Genomic DNA, 17358 nt, shown 5'->3' with positions numbered 1-17358 from the left:
GACCGGTTTGGCCAGCCCTGCTCTACGGACTAGGAGAAAAGGGATTTACCGGTAGGTATTAAAATCCTATTTTCTCATACATCCTAGAGGATGCTGGAGTCCACTTCAGTACCATGGGATTATAACAAAGCTCCAGTACGGGTGGGAGAGTGCGGATGACCCTGCAGCACCGATTGACCAAACTTGAGGTCCTCAGCGGCCAAGGTGTCAAACTTGTAAAACTTAGCAAGCGTGTTTGACCCTGACCAAGTAGCTGCTCGGCAAAGTTGTAAAGCCGAGATGCCCCAGGCAGCTGCCCAGAATGAGCCCACCTTTCTAGTAGAATGGGCCTTCACCGACTTCGGTACTGGCAAGCCTGCCGTAGAATGAGCATGATGAATCATAACTCTGATCCAGCGCGCAATAGTCTGCTTAAGCAGGACCCCCAATCTTGTTGGGAGCATACAGGACAAACAGAGTTTCCGTTTTCCTTATCCGAGCTGTTCTCACAACATAAATCTTCAAAGCTCTGACCACATCAAGAGACTTTGACTCAGTGAAAGTGTCAGTAGCCACTGGCACCACAATAGGTTGGTTTATGTGGAAAGACGAAACCACCTTTGGAAGAAATTGTTGACGAGTTCTTAACTCTGCTCTATCTTCATGGAAGATCAGTTAAGGGCTCTTGTGAGATAAGGCCCCCAACTCAGACACCCGCCTTGCGGATGCCAAGGCCAAAAGCATCACCACTTTCCAAGTGAGAAACTTCAACTCTATTTCCTGTAGAGGTTCAAACTAGTGATGTGCACCGGAATTTTTTTTGGGTTTTGTGTTTTGGTTTTGGATTCGTTCCGCGGCCGTGTTTTGGATTCGGACGCGTTTTGGCAAAACCTCCCTGAAAATTTTTTGTCGGATTCGGGGGTGTTTTGGATTTGGGTGTTTTTTTACAAAAAAACCTCAAAAACAGCTTAAATCAAAGAATTTGGGGGTCATTTTGATCCCATAGTATTATTAACCTCAATAACTATAATTTACACTCATTTCCAGTCTATTCTGAATACCTCACAATATTATTTTTAGTCCTAAAATTTGCACCGAGGTCGCTGTATGGCTAAGCTAAGCGACCCAAGAGGCCGACACAAACACCTGGCCCATCTAGGAGTGGCACTGCAGTGTCAGACAGGATGGCTGATTTAAAAAATAGTCCCCAAACAACACATGATGCAAAGAATAAAAGAGGTGCACCAAGGTTGCTGTATGGCTAAGCTAAGCGACCCAAGTGGCCGACACAAACACCTGGCCCATCTAGGAGTGGCACTGCAGTGGCAGACAGGATGGCAGATTTAAAAAATAGTCCCTAAACAGCACATGATGCAATGAAAAAAAGAGGTACACCAAGGTCACTGGATGGCTAAGCTAAGCGACCCAAGTGGCCGACACAAACACCTGGCCCATCTAGGAGTGGCACTGCAGTGTCAGACAGGATGGCAGATTTAAAAAATAGTCCCCAAACAACACATGATGCAAAGAAAAAAAGAGGTGCACCAAGGTCGCTGTATGGCTAAGCTAAGCGACCCAAGTGGCTGACACAAACACCTGGCCCATCTAGGAGTGGCACTGCAGTGTCAGACAGGATGGCACTTAAAAAAATAGTCCCCAAACAGCACATGCAGCACACATATGGATAGTATACTTAACGACACAGAGGTAGAGCAATGGACTACTGTACCGTACTGCTATTTACATATACTGGTGGTCAGCAAAATTCTGCACTGTCCTCCTACTATATACTGCGCACAACTAAAATGCAGCACAGGTATGGATGGATAGTATACTTGATGACACAGAGGTAGAGCAATGGACTACTGTACCGTACTGCTATATATATATATATACATATATATATATATATATATATATACTGGTGGTCAGCAAAATTCTGCATTGTCCTCCTACTATATACTGCGCACAACTAAAATGCAGCACAGGTATGGATGGACAGTATACTTGACGACACAGAGGTAGAGCAATGGACTACTGTACCGTACTGCTATATATATACTGGTGGTCAGCAAAATTCTGCACTGTCCTCCTACTATATACTGCGCACAACTAAAATGCAGCACAGGTATGGATGGATAGTATACTTGATGACGCAGAGTTAGAGCAATGGACTACTGTACCGTACTGCTATATATTATATACTGGTGGTCAGCAAAATTCTGCACTGTCCTCCTACTATATACTGCGCACAACTAAAATGCAGCACAGGTATGGATGGATAGTATACTTGACTACACAGAGGTAGAGCAGTGGACTACTGTACCATACTGCTATATATATACTGGTGGTCAGCAAAATTCTGCACTGTCCTCCTACTATATACTGCGCACAACTAAAATGCAGCACAGGTATGGATGGATAGTATACTTGACGACACAGAGGTAGAGCAATGGACTACTGTACCGTACTGCTATATATATACTGGTGGTCAGCAAAATTCTGCACTGTCCTCCTACTATATACTACAATGCAGCACAGATATGGAGCGTTTTTCAGGCAGAGAACGTAGATATTTTCAGCACACTGAGCACAGATAGTTGCAGCACACTGAGCACAGATATTTGCAGCACACTGAGCACAGAAACCGAGAGAACGCAGCCACGTCCTCTCGCTATCATCTCCAAAGCACGAGTGAAAGTGGTAGCGACGTGCGGCTCCTTATATAGAATACGAATCTCGCGAGAATCCGACAGCGGGATGATGACGTTCGGGTGCGCTCGGGTTAACCAAGCAAGGCGGGAAGATCCGAGGCTGCCTCGGAACCGTGTAAAATGGTTGAAATTCGGGGGGGTTCGGATCCTGAGGAACCGAACCCGCTCATCTCTAGTTCAAACCAACTCGATTGAAGGAACTGCAACACCACATTAAGGTCCCATGGTGCCACAGGAGGCACAAATGGAGGCTGGATGTGCAGAACCCCTTTCACGAAAGTCTGAACTTCTGGAAGGGAGGCCAATTGTTTTTGAAAGAAAACTGATAAGGCTGAAATTTGGACCTTGATTGAACCGAGTCAAAGTCCTGCATCCACACCAGCCTGCAGAAAATGGAGAAAACGTCCTAACTCAAACTCTTCCGTAGGAGCCTTCTTGGATTCACACCAAGACACATATTTTCTCCCAATACGGTGGTAATGTTTAGACGTTACTCCTTTCCTGGCCTCAATAAGAGTGGGGATGACTTCCTTGGGAATACCCTTTCATGCTAGGATCCGGCACTCAACAGCCATGCTGTCAAACGTAGCCGCGGTAAGTCTTGATACACGCACGGCCCCTGCTGTAGAAGGTCCTCGCGAGGAGGAAGATGCCGAGGATCTTCTATGAGCAACTCCTGAAGATCTGGATACCAAGCCCTCCTCGGCCAGTCTGGGGCAATGAGGATCGCTCGAACCCTTGTTCTCCGTATGATTTTGAGAACTTTTGGTATCAGTGGAAGTGGAGGGAAGACATATACCGACCGAAACACCCACTGGGTCACCAGTGCATCCACTGCCATTGCTTGAGGGTCTCTCGACCTGGAACAATATCTCTGAAGCTTCTTGTTGAGACGAGATGCCATCATGTCTACTTGAGGAACTCCCCAAAGACTTGTCACCTCTGCGAAGACTTCTTGGTGGAGGCCCCACTCTCCTGGATGGAGATCGTGTCTGCTGAGGAAGTCTGCTTCCCAGTTGTCCACTCCCGGAATGAAAATTGCTGACAGAGCTCTTACATGTCTTTCTGCCCAGAGGAGGATCTTTGACACCTCTGCCATTGCCGCTCTGCTTTTTGTTCCGCCTTGACGGTTTATGTACGCGCTGTTACATTGTCTGACTGGATCTGCATGGGTTGATCTTGAAGAAGATGTACCGCTTGTAGAAGGCCGTTGTAAATGGCTCTCAATTATAGAACGTTTATGTGAAGGCAGGCTTCCTGACTTGACCATTTTCCTTGGAAGCTTTCCCCCTGTGTGACTGCTCCCCAGCCTCAGAGACTTGCATCCGTGGTTACCAGGACCCAGTCCTGAATCCCGAACCTGCGTCCCTCTAATAGGTGAGAACCGTGTAGCCACCACAGGAGCGAAATCCTGGTTTTGGAGGACAGGATTATTTTCCGGTGCATGGGTAGGTGGGATCCGGACCACTTGTCCAACAGGTCCCACTGGAATACTCTGGCATGGAATCGGCCAAACTGTATGGCCTCGTAGGCCGCTACCATCTTCCCCAACAACCGAATGCATTGATGGATCGACACTCTTGTTGGTTTCAAAATTTGTTTGACCATTCTCTGGATTTCTAGAGCTTTTTCTACTGGAAGAAAAACCCTCTGTACTTCTGTGTCCAGTATCATCCCCAAAAAAAGGACAATCTCGTCGTCGGTTCTAACTGCGACTTTGGAAAGTTCATGATCCAACCGTGTTGTTGGAGCACTGACAGGAAGAGTGCAATGTTCTGCACCAATCGTTCCCTGGATCTCGCTTTTATCAGGAGATCGTCCAGGTAAGGAATTATATTGACTCCTTGTTGTCGAAGGAGGACCATCATCTCTGCCATCACCTTGGTGAATACCCTCGGTGCCGTGGAGAGTCCGAACGGCAACGTCTGGAACTGGTAATGGTAATCCTGTACTGCTAATCTCAGATAAGCTTGGTGAGGAGGATAAATGGGAACATGTAAGTAAGCATCTTTTATGTCTACTGACACCATGAAGTCCCCTTCCTCCAGACTGGAAATCACTGCCCTCAGAGATTCCATCTTGAACTTGAACCTTTTCAAGTAGAGATTCAGATTTTTCAGGTTTAAAATTGGTCTGACCGAGCCGCCCGGCTTCGGAACTACGAAGAGGCTTGAATAAAAACCTTCTCCTTGCGGTGACAAGGGTACTAGGACAATGACTTGATCCTGACATAATTTTTGAATTGCAGCTGTTACGACTTCTCTTTCTGGAAGAGAAGCTGGCAAGGTCGATTTGAAAAATCGGCATGGGGGGACGTTTTGAAACTCCAGTTTGTATCCATGGGACACTATTTGTAAAACCCATGGGTCCAGGCCAGATTGAAGGCAGATCTGACTGAAAAGTTTCAGACGTGCTCCCACCCGAGCGGACTCCCGCAAGGGAGCCCCAGCGTCATGCTGCAGATTTGGCAGAAGCAGAGGTTGATTTCTGCTCCTGCGATCCTGGAGACGCTGCAGATTTTTTCCCTTTTACCCTTCCTCTACCTGCAAACAAGGGGGAACCTTTGGCCTTTTTGTATTTGTTGGGCCGAAAGGACTGCATCTGAGAGTGATGTCTTTTTTGCCGGTGCAGGAGCATAAGGCAAGAATGTCGACTTACCTGCAGTAGCCACAGAGACCAACGCATCCAGCCCATCTCCAAATAAGGCCTCACCTTTATGCGGGAGTCTGCGTCAGCATTCCATTGGCTAATCCACAAAGCCCTCCGTGCTGAGATTGCCATGGTAGCGGTTCTTGATCCCAAGAGACCAATATCTTTCATGGTTTCCAGCACGTACGCAGCAGCGTCTATGATATGACCTAACGTTAGGAGTATCTCGTCTCCATCTATTGTGTCAATGTCTAATGACAAGTTTTCTGACCACTTCTCAATAGCACTACTCACCCACGCACAGACAATGGTAGGCCTGAGTAGTGTCCCATTGGCCACATCAATAGATCACCTCACTAACTTGCGGTCTGTCGGCTCCTTAAGTGAAGCCATTCCAGGCGCAGGGAGAAACACCTTTTCTCTTTTATGACAGGGCCCTGTCTAAAATGCGGGGTGACTCCCACCTTTTGGAAAAAGGTAAGCTGCCTGAATTCCTTTTGGGAATCTGAAATGTCTTTTCAGGTTAAATCAGACTCCCTCCAAGAGATTGTTCAACTCCTGAGGTGGAGGGAAAATGACATTACTTCTTTACTAAAGTAATCCCTCTCCTTGTGGTAAAAGAGGGGGCTTCGTAACTTCTAACACCTCCTTTATAGCTAAAACATGTTTTGAATGCTTTTCGCTAACTTAGGACCTATTCCCCTGGAATCACTAGTGTCGACACAGGAATCAGAGTCCGTGTAGGTATCAGTTTGTACTATTTGTGCAAATTTGTATGTGACCCAGAGGGGTCCCTGTGGATGAAAGGCAGAACTATTAAAAATCACATCTTCAACAAATTATTTTCAGTTTTCTGCATGAGATTCAGTCCAACCTCTTACTGATATGATTCACACTATCATGTAACCTTTCACCCAGTCAGGCTCTTGGTGTCATATTACAACTCTGTGTCCCTAACATGGCTCCCTCAGGGGAAGAGCTCCCTGCCTCAGACATGTCACACACGTGTACAACCACACCACAGAGACTCCGGGACTTATAGGGGACAGACCCACAGTAAAATCTGTCAGAAGGACACAGATAGGATTTGCCAGTTCACAACCCAGCGCCAGTAACACAAGGGGGTAAATTTACTAAGATGGGAGTTCTATTTAAGATGTGATGTTGCCCATAGCAACCAATCAGATTCCAGGTATTATGTTCTAAAAGGTGCTAGATAAATGAGAAGTAGAATTTGATTGGTTGCTATAGGCAACATCTCATCTTAAATAGAACTCCCATCTTAGTAAATTTACCCCAATGTCTGTGAACACAAAATGCCCACTGACATGCAGCGCTTTTATAATGTTAATCACACAATTACATAGCACCAAATTCACTGTGGCCCCCCCCCTGTTTTGCACCCTGATACTTGTTCAGCAGTGGAGGAGGACCAGCGTTCTTCTCTGCAGCCTGGAAGGAGAGAAAATGGTGCTGAGCAATGTGCTGGCTGACTGAGGAGTAAGCTCCGCTCCCTCAATGGCGTGTTTCTTCTCAGCTTTTATGAGGTAATTTTTTTATACTGGCGGGGTTATGACTGTGCCTCAGCAACTTATGCCCCTTATTTATGCCAGTTTCAATAGGTTTTATGCTGCCCAGGGCACCCCCCCGCGCCCTGCACCCTGCAGTGCCTGTGTATGTGTGGGCAACATGGCGCACTGCGCTCCCGCCAGCCGTGCAGTACCTTTAGCCGTCACTTTGATTGAAGATCCTTCTTCTAACACTCACCTGTCTTCTGACTTCTGGCTCTGTGAGGGGGGTGACGGCGTGCTGTGGGAGTGAGCACATAGCCGCAGCTAGCGTACAGTACCCTTCAGGAGCTAATGGTGTCCTGTCAGCCAGAAGCAGAGCCATGAAACTATTCAGGAAGTTGGTTCCTACTTCTGCCCCCTCAGTCCCACGAAGCAGGGAGACTGTTGCCAGCAGTTCTCCTTGAAAATAAAAAAACTAACATAAGTCTTTTCAGAGAAACTCAGTAGAGCTCCTCTGGAGTGCATCCAGTCTGCCTGGGCACATTTTCTAACCTGAGGTCTGGAGGAGGGGCATAGAGGGAGGAGCCAGTTCACACCCTTGAAAAGTCTTGAAATGCCCATGGCTCCTGCGGAACCGTCTATACCCCATGGTACTGAAGTGGACCCCAGCATCCTCTAGGACGTATGAGAAAATAAAAAAATGTTGCCAAGTATTATTATTATTATTTATGTTTAAAGCACCGTACATGTAGTCATTCACACCTTACCTCATTGGTCAGTACAGTCTTAACAGTGTAGCATTAATGAAAGCAGAAAAACAGAAATACATTTACCATTTAAATGAATCCCTTCTCTGTGCTACAATCATTATTATAATTCTATGACTGGGTCATTAGCAGCCTTTAAAATGTAACTGTCCCGATTGCAGCCCCCAAAGCGACGATAAGGGGTCGGGAAGTGAGGCTCTGCCCCCATTTATCTAAGGCTCCACCCCTTTATCAAAGGTTACACCCCTTTTTGGGAGCGTGCGTGACCGTGGCTTGCCATAAGGTTGTGATGCGGAGAAAGTGGCTGTGGGTGGGGGCGTGATTAGTTATGGAAATCCCGGGATACCTGGGATTGGCTTCTTTTCAGTGTCTCGCCCTCCCTTCCCTGCCCAACCCACATAACTAACCCCAAACAGGATGGTAGGGAGGGTGGACCACTTGCTGGTGGTGCAGGGCGGCGGTGAAGTCTGATGGGCCATCGGCAAACGCAGGGGGGTTTCCGGTTGCCTGGAAGCCCCCTATCTCTTGGCAAGTGGCTCAAATTATGACAATAGCAGTGGTATATAATACGATAACTAGAGCTGCCGCCACATCGTGCAGTTTAAGGGACAGAGGAGATCTGTAGCTTCAATTCTCGCTTTGTGACCCCCATACCCAGAGCTCCTGCACTTAACATAAAGAAAACTGAAGGCCCCCTGGTATGCCCAATCAGGTCCGTCCTTTGTAATGCCAGATCTATAAGAAACAAGACTGCAACAATTGCTGACCTTATTGAATCTGCAGATCTAGCCTGTATTACAGAGACCTGGCTAGATGACAATGCAGCACCTATATTAGAGGCTCCGGTCCCAACAAACTACTCTCCACAACCCAAGACTGGAGTGCAGGGGTGGCGGGGTGGCTCTCTGCTTCAAAAAAGAACTTAAACTTAGGGTCCACCCTATTGAAATTACTTGCTCATTCGAGTGCATTGCTGCCTGGATTTTGACAGGATTAGGTTTCAGAGTACTTCTTATTTACCGGGCTCCTGGAGATGGAAAGATATTTCTACAAGAAATTGCAGACACTGTTGCTGGCCTAGTTCTGGAACATCAAAGATGGCTCATCATCGGGGATTTCAATGCATGGGCGGATGATGAGCTCTCGCGCCTTGGCCAAGACCTCCTGTGCACAATGAATAGTTTGGGCTTCACACAGGTCATTCTTTCTGCCACACATAAAAGTGGTCACACTCTTGATCTTGTCTTTCAGATTGGATTAGAAGTCACTGACCTAAAAATAAACCCTGTCATCTGGTCAGACTACCACTCCATTTGGTTCTCAGTTGCATCCCCTCAAATAAGATCTCTGCCCGTGGAGTTGACCAGGTATCGTCCAAGGAGGGGTATGACTCTCTTGCAGCAAATCTGGATCTCTCTGCTATACTGGGTGCCTGTGAAGATCCCCGTTCCCTAGTCCGTTATTATAATAGGGATGTTATGGCTGCAATTGATATTATCGCCCCAGTGCATATAAGACCTTGTAAACCACAACGTCGAGCTCCCTGGTTCGACATCAGTGTTAGTGAGCTCAAGAAAAGGGGGCGTAGACTGGAAAGACGATGGAGGAAGACTAACCTAGTGGATGACAAAATGAAACTAATAAAGCATAACGAAGAATATCAATCGACAATCACCCGTAAGAAATCACAGTTCCTGTCAAATGAGATCACGGCAGCAAACAATAGGTCAGCAAAAAATTTCCGCACAGTGGAGATGCTTTGCAAGCCAGCATGCCTGCAGACTGATGAGACCCTCTCCCAGGCAAGATGCAACCAGTTTTCAATCTTCTTTGCAGATAAAATATCCACCATCCGGACTGGAATCTCCACAATGCCGTCAAAACAGTGCCAAACTACAAAGCCTGCCAATATAAACCACCTGCCTTCATGGACCAGTTTTGACCCAGTGGATGTAAAGGACATTGCTGAAACTGCTTGGATTTTGCATCCCACCACCTGTGATCTGGACCCTACCTCAACTAAGCTTCTAAGAGGTTGTATGGATATAGTTGGTCCTGTCTTTGCAAAAATTGTTCAATGCTCTTTGCAGACAGGCATTTTTCCTGGACCCCTAAAGGAAGCAATTGTTAGACCTCTTCTTAAAAAACCTAATTTAGATCCCGACTGCATGACCAACTACAGACTGGTATCAAACCTTCCTTTCCTAGGAAAGGTTATTGAGAAAGTGGTTGCAAATGAACTGGAAACCCACCTGATAACCCATGATATCTATGATCCATTCCAATCAGGATTCAGGAGAAGACATAGCACTGAAACAGCCCTGGTGTGTGTGTTACATGATCTTCTGATGGCAAGAGACAGAGGTGACTGTTCAATATTAATCCTTCTGGATCTTTCTGCAGCATTTGATACCGTGGACCATGGGCTTCTGATTGAGTGACTGATACATTTTTGTGCACTGGATGGCACAGTCCTAAACTGGTTCAAATCATTTCTCACAGGCAGGTCACAGAGAGTATCGTCTGGATTATACTTATCACCACCAGTGCCATTGCCATGTGGTGTCCCACAAGGTTCTATACTATCTCCCATGCTTTTTGCAGTATACATGCTTCCGCTGGGTGAAATAATCAGGCGCCATGGCCTGGTCTACCACTGCTATGCAGATGATACACAACTGTACTTGTCCTTTGCTCCGGGCACTGATAACCCAATAGCAACCCTAAATGGCTGTCTAGCTGAGCTCCAGGAGTGGATGAGTGCCAGTTGGCTGCGACTGAACCCAGATAAAACAGAGGTCCCTATGATAGGACTGCAACATCAAAGGACAAGACTGCAGCATAGCCAACCAACTGGACTTACACTGGGGGATTCAGAATTACAAACCACTGATCGTGTGCGGAATCTTGGCGTTGTCCTGGATGGTGGCTTGACACTTAAACATCAGATATCAGCCACAATCAAATCCTCATTCTTTCACCTGAGGAACATAGCCAGAATCAAGCACTTAATTCCCTCCGATGATCTGCCAAAAGTCATCCATGCATTTGTATCATCTCGATTAGACTACTGTAATGCCCTCTACCTTGGTCTCCCAGCAAAATAATTGCACTGCTTACAGCTGGTGCAAAACACAGCAACCAGCCCTGTTCTAGCCACATAACACCCATACTCTACTCCCTTCACTGGCCGCCTGTAAGATGGAGAATCATCTTCAAGTTTGGCTTACTGAGTTTCAAAGCCCTACATGACCAGGGCCCAAGGTACCTGACGCAGCTTCTGACTCCATACTGCCCCACTCCATTACTGCGATCTGTAGATGAAGGAATATTAGCAGTACCTAGAATCTTCCGTAATTCATCTGGGGGTTGAGCTTTTAGTCATGCGGCTCCGACTCTATGGAACTCACTTCCCCGCACAGTGCGAGAGGCCCCAACTATAGAATCCTTCAAAAGTAGACTCAAGACTTTCCTATTTACTCAAGCATTTCCATAATTGTCCCTTTAGTATCTACATGCTTCTGTATTCTATGAAAAGCTGTTCTGTACTTCATTATTTTCTGTACTATATTATGCTATGTATCTGTTAAGCACCTTGAGTCCTTTCGGAGAAAGAGCACTATATAAATAAAATTATTATTATTAATTATTTTATTATTCTACCAAGTTTGCTGTGTGTGTGGATCTGAGTCCTTAAATCAGTGTACTGGACCAGAGAGTAGCTACCAAGAAGAAGAGACAGGAGCCTTGTCATGAGGATATGTGCTTAGAAAGTGCAGTATTGGTTCTACTATGGTAGAGTATTTATGTCATTGGTGTTGGTACTTGTGGTACCGGACGAGGTCGAGTAGCTAGTTGGCTGGAGTCCCGAGGACAGAATAGTGGGGGCTTGATATATGAATTCATACGGACGTGGCAGGGCCGGCTAAAGGTGATTGTACAAGTACGAGGAACTAGAACACTGGGGATACCAGTGCAATGATAGTTGATTGACACATGTGGTAGAAAACTGATAGTTGGAAGCTGGGATTGAACCAGCAGTTTAGGATAGCTGGAAGCTGGGATTGAGCCAGCAGTACAGGATAGCTGGAAGCTGGGATTGAGCCAGCAGTACAGGATAGCTGGAAGTTGGGATTGAGCCAGCAGTACAGGATAGCTAAATAGCTGAAAGCTGGGATTGAACTAGCAGTACAGGATAGCTGGAAGCTGGAATTGAACCAGCAGTACAGGATAGCTGGAAGCTGGAATTGAACCAGCAGTACAGGATAGCTGGAAGCTGGAATTAAACCAGCAGTACAGGATAGCTGGATAGCTGGAAATTGGGATTGAACCAACAGTACAGGTTAGCTGGAAGCTGGGATTGAACCAGCAGTACAGGATAGCTATATAGGTTACTCAGTGATGCAGACTTGCAGATATACTGGAGATTGTATTGACCAGCGGCGCAGGTTTACAGGTATACTGGAGATAGGATAGCCAGCGGTGCAGGCTTGCAGATATCCTGGAGATGAAATAACCAGCAATGCAGGATAGATGGAAGCTGGGATTGAACCAGCAGTACAGGATAGCTGGAAGCTGGGATTGAGCCAGCAGTACAGGATAGCTGGAAGCTGGGATTGAGCCAGCAGTACAGGATAGCTGGAAGTTGGGATTGAGCCAGCAGTACAGATAGCTAAATATCTGGAAGCTGGGATTGAACTAGCAGTACAAGATAGCTGGAAGCTGGAATTGAACCAGCAGTACAGGATAGCTGGAAGCTGGAATTGAACCAGCAGTACAGGATAGCTGGATAGCTGGAAATTGGGATTGAACCAACAGTACAGGTTAGCTGGAAGCTGGGATTGAACCAGCAGTACAGGATAGCTGGATAGGATACTCAGTGATGCAGACTTGCAGATATACTGGAGATTGTATTGACCAGCAGCGCAGGTTTACAGGTATACTGGAGATAGGATAGCCAGCGGTGCAGGCTTGCAGATATCCTGGAGATGAAATAACCAGCAATGCAGGTTTGCAGATATCCTGGAGATGAGATAACCAGCGGAGCAAGTTGCAGATATCCTGGAGATGAGATAACCAGCGGTGCAGGTTTTCAGATATACTGGAGATGAGGTCACCAGCGGAGCAAGTTTGCAGATATACTGGAGATGAGATAACCAGCGGTGCAGGTTTGCAGATATACTAGAGATAGGATAACCAGCAGTGCAGGTTTGCAGATATCCTGGAGATAAGATAACCAGCGGTGCAGGTTTGCAGATATACTAGAGATAGGATAACCAGCAGTGCAGGTTTGCAGATATCCTGGAGATAAGATAACCAGCGGTGCAGGTTTACAGATATATTCTGGAGATAGGAGTCAGGAAGTGCTGAAATTGGTAATGCACTGATCCTTTAAGCAGGAGATTGCAGGAGCTCTCTACAGGCTAGAGGACAACAAAGCACTGACAGCTTCCCGATGCTTGGAGTTGGATTATATACCCCTTGCTCTCTGGTGATCTGCTGTAGGGATCACATGTCAGGGAAACACTACCTGGTTGGAGAGTTCTCTGCAGAGTCAGCTGATCAGGAAGTAACATGCAGTACTCCAGGCTAGGATTCAGAGTGGACTGAGGCCTAGCAGGCCGGGAAGGAGCAGAAGCCTAACTATCCTGAAATGGATACTGTGACTGACAGCACGGGACGCCGGATGGACCAGCGAATGGCGGACAGCGCTTTGGACGGCGCCGCAGGTAGGTCAAAGTGCAACTGGGAAGCGATGTTACCTCCGTTTTGTGACAATTTATTTATTATGGTATGTTTAACCTTTTCCTGACCACTTATCTTATTTATATTATTTAAATATGTTTGATACAGCCTATACCAGAGGTTCTCAAACGCGGTCCTCAATGCACCCCAATGGCATACTTGCCTACCTGCCCCTCCCCATGAGGGAGAAAATGTTCTGTTCCTGGACTTTCCTGGTAATGTATGATTGCCATCACCTGTGGTGACACACCTTTCTTATCAATTAACTAGCTGACCACAAGTGATGGCAATCATACATTATCAGGAGAGTCCAGGAACAGAGCATGTTCTCCCTCATGGAGAGGGTCAGGTAGGCAAGTATGCCCCAACGGTCCAGGTTTTAGGTTTATCCATGCTTGGCCACTGATGACTTAATTAGCACCTCAGCTAATTTAATTTAGCAATCTGTGCTGAGCCATGGCTTTACCTCAAACCTGGACTGTTGGGGTGCCTTGAGAACCGCGTTTGAGAACCTCTGGCCTTTACTAGTGATGAGCACCGGAAATTTTTCGGGTTTTGTGTTTTGGTTTTGGGTTCGGTTCCGCGGCCGTGTTTTGGGTTCGAACGCGTTTTGGCAAAACCTCACCGAATTTTTTTTGTCGGATTCGGGTGTGTTTTGGATTCGGGTGTTTTTTTCAAAAAACCCTAAAAAACAGCTTAAATCATAGAATTTGGGGGTCATTTTGATCCCAAAGTATTATTAACCTCAATAACCATAATTTCCACTCATTTTCAGTCTATTCTGAACACCTCACACCTCACAATATTATTTTTAGTCCTAAAATTTGCACCGAGGTCGCTGGATGACTAAGCTCAGCGACCCAAGTGGCCGACACAAACACCTGGCCCATCTAGGAGTGGCACTGCAGTGTCACGCAGGATGGCCCTTCCAAAAAAACACCCCCCAAACAGCACATGACGCAAAGAAGAAAAAAAAGAGGCGCAATGAGGTAGCTGTGTGAGTAAGCTAAGCGACCCTAGTGGCCGACACAAACACCTGGCCCATCTAGGAGTGGTACTGCAGTGTCACGCAGGATGGCCCTTCAAAAAAAAAACACCCCCCAAACAGCACATGACGCAAAGAAAAAAAGAGGCGCAATGAGGTAGCTGTGTGACTAAGATAAGCGACCCAAGTGGCCGACACAAACACCTGGCCCATCTAGGAGTGGCACTGCAGTGTCACGCAGGATGGCCCTTCCAAAAACTACTCCCCAAACAGCACATGCCGCAAAGAAAAATGAAAGGATAAAGAGGTGCAAGATGGAATTGTCCTTGGGCCCTCCCACCCACCCTTATGTTGTATAAACAGGACATGCACACTTTAACCAACCCATCATTTCAGTGACAGGGTCTGCCACACGACTGTGACTGAAATGACGGGTTGGTTTGGACCCCCACCAAAAAAGAAGCAATTAATCTCTCCTTGCACAAACTGGCTCTACAGAGGCAAGATGTCCACCTCATCATCATCCTCCGATATATCACCGTGTACATCCCCCTCCTCACAGATTATCAATTCGTCCCCACTGGAATCCACCATCTCAGCTCCCTGTGTACTTTGTGGAGGCAATTGCTGCTGGTGAATGTCTCCACGGAGGAATTGATTATAATTCATTTTAATAAACATCATCTTCTCCACATTTTCTGGATGTAACCTCGTACGCCGATTGCTGACAAGGTGAGCGGCGGCACTAAACACTCTTGCGGAGTACACACTTGTGGGAGGGCAACTTAGGTAGAATAAAGCCAGTTTGTGCAAGGGCCTCCAAATTGCCTCTTTTTCCTGCCAGTATAAGTACGGACTGTCTGACGTGCCTACTTGGATGCGGTCACTCATATAATCCTCCACCATTCTTTCAATGGGGAGAGAATCATATGCAGTGACAGTAGACGACATGTCCGTAATCGTTGTCAGGTCCTTCAGTCCGGACCAGATGTCAGCATCAGCAGTCGCTCCAGACTGCCCTGCATCACCGCCAGCGGGTGGGCTCGGAATTCTGAGCCTTTTCCTCGCACCCCCAGTTGCGGGAGAATGTGAAGGAGGAGATGTTGACAGGTCGCGTTCCGCTTGACTTGACAATTTTCTCACCAGCAGTTCTTTGAACCCCAGCAGACTTGTGTCTGCCGGAAAGAGAGAACCAAGGTAGGTTTTAAATCTAGGATCGAGCACGGTGGCCAAAATGTAGTGCTCTGATTTCAACAGATTGACCACCCGTGAATCCTTGTTAAGCGAATTAAGGGCTCCATCCACAAGTCCCACATGCCTAGCGGAATCGCTCTGTGTTAGCTCCTCCTTCAATGTCTCCAGCTTCTTCTGCAAAAGCCTGATGAGGGGAATGACCTGACTCAGGCTGGCAGTGTCTGAACTGACTTCACGTGTGGCAAGTTCAAAAGGTTGCAAAACCTTGCACAACGTTGAAATCATTCTCCACTGCGCTTGAGACAGGTGCATTCCACCTCCTATATCGTGCTCAGTTGTATAGGCTTGAATGGCCTTTTGCTGCTCCTCCAACCTCTGAAGCATATAGAGGGTTGAATTCCACCTCGTTACTACATCTTGCTTCAGATGATGGCAGGGCAGGTTCAGGCGTTTTTGGTGGTGCTCCAGTCTTCTGTACGTGGTGCCTGTACGCTGAAAGTGTGCCGCAATTCTTCTGGCCACCGACAGCATCTCTTGCACGCCCCTGTCGTTTTTTAAATAATTCTGCACCACCAAATTCAAGGTATGTGCAAAACATGGGACGTGCTGGAATTTGCCCAGATTTAATGCACACACAATACTGCTGGCGTTGTCCGATGCCACAAATCCACAGGAGAGTCCAATTGGGGTAAGCCATTCTGCGATGATCTTCCTCAGTTGCCGTAAGAGGTTTTCAGCTGTGTGCGTATTCTGGAAAGCGGTGATACAAAGTGTAGCCTGCCTAGGAAAGAGTTGGCGTTTGCGAGATGCTGCTACTGGTGCCGCCGCTGCTGTTCTTGCGGCGGGAGTCAATACATCTACCCAGTGGGCTGTCACAGTCATATAGTCCTGAGTCTGCCCTGCTCCACTTGTCCACATGTCCGTGGTTAAGTGGACATTGGGTACAACTGCATTTTTTAGGACACTGGTGAGTCTTTTTCTGAGGTCTGTGTACATTTTCGGTATCGCCTGCCTAGAGAAATGGAACCTAGATGGTATTTGGTACCGGGGACACAGTACCTCCAACAAGTCTCTAGATGGCTCTGCAGTAATGATGGATACCGGAACCACGTTTCTCACCGCCCAGGATGCCAAGGCCTCAGTTATCCGCTTTGCAGCAGGATGACTGCTGTGATATTTCATCTTCCTCGCAAAGGACTGTTGGACAGTCAATTGCTTGGTGGAAGTAGTAAAAGTGGTCTTACGACTTCCCCTCTGGGATGACCATCGACTCCCAGCAGCAACAACAGCAGCGCCAGCAGCAGTAGGCGTTACACGCAAGGATGCATCGGAGGAATCCCAGGCAGGAGAGGACTCGTCAGAATTGCCAGTGACATGGCCTGCAGGACTATTGGCATTCCTGGGGAAGGAAGAAATTGACACTGAGGGAGTTGGTGGGGTGGTTTGCGTGAGCTTGGTTACAAGAGGAAGGGATTTACTGGTCAGTGGACTGCTTCCGCTGTCGCCCAAAGTTTTTGAACTTGTCACTGACTTATGATGAATGCTCTGCAGGTGACGTATAAGGGAGGATGTTCCGAGGTGGTTAACGTCCTTACCCCTACTTATTACAGCTTGACAAAGGCAACACACGGCTTGACAAATGTTGTCCGCATTTCTGTTGAAATACTTCCACACTGAAGAGCTGATTTTTTTGGTATTTTCACCAGGCATGTCAATGGCCATATTCCTCCCACGGACAACAGGTGTCTCCCCGGGTGCCTGACTTAAACAAACCACCTCACCATCAGAATCCTCCTGGCCAATTTCCTCCCCAG

Source organism: Pseudophryne corroboree, chromosome 11, assembly GCF_028390025.1.
Source record: "Pseudophryne corroboree isolate aPseCor3 chromosome 11, aPseCor3.hap2, whole genome shotgun sequence".
NCBI lineage: Eukaryota > Metazoa > Chordata > Amphibia > Anura > Myobatrachidae > Pseudophryne > Pseudophryne corroboree.
Note: the sequence above shows the minus strand (reverse complement) of the source record.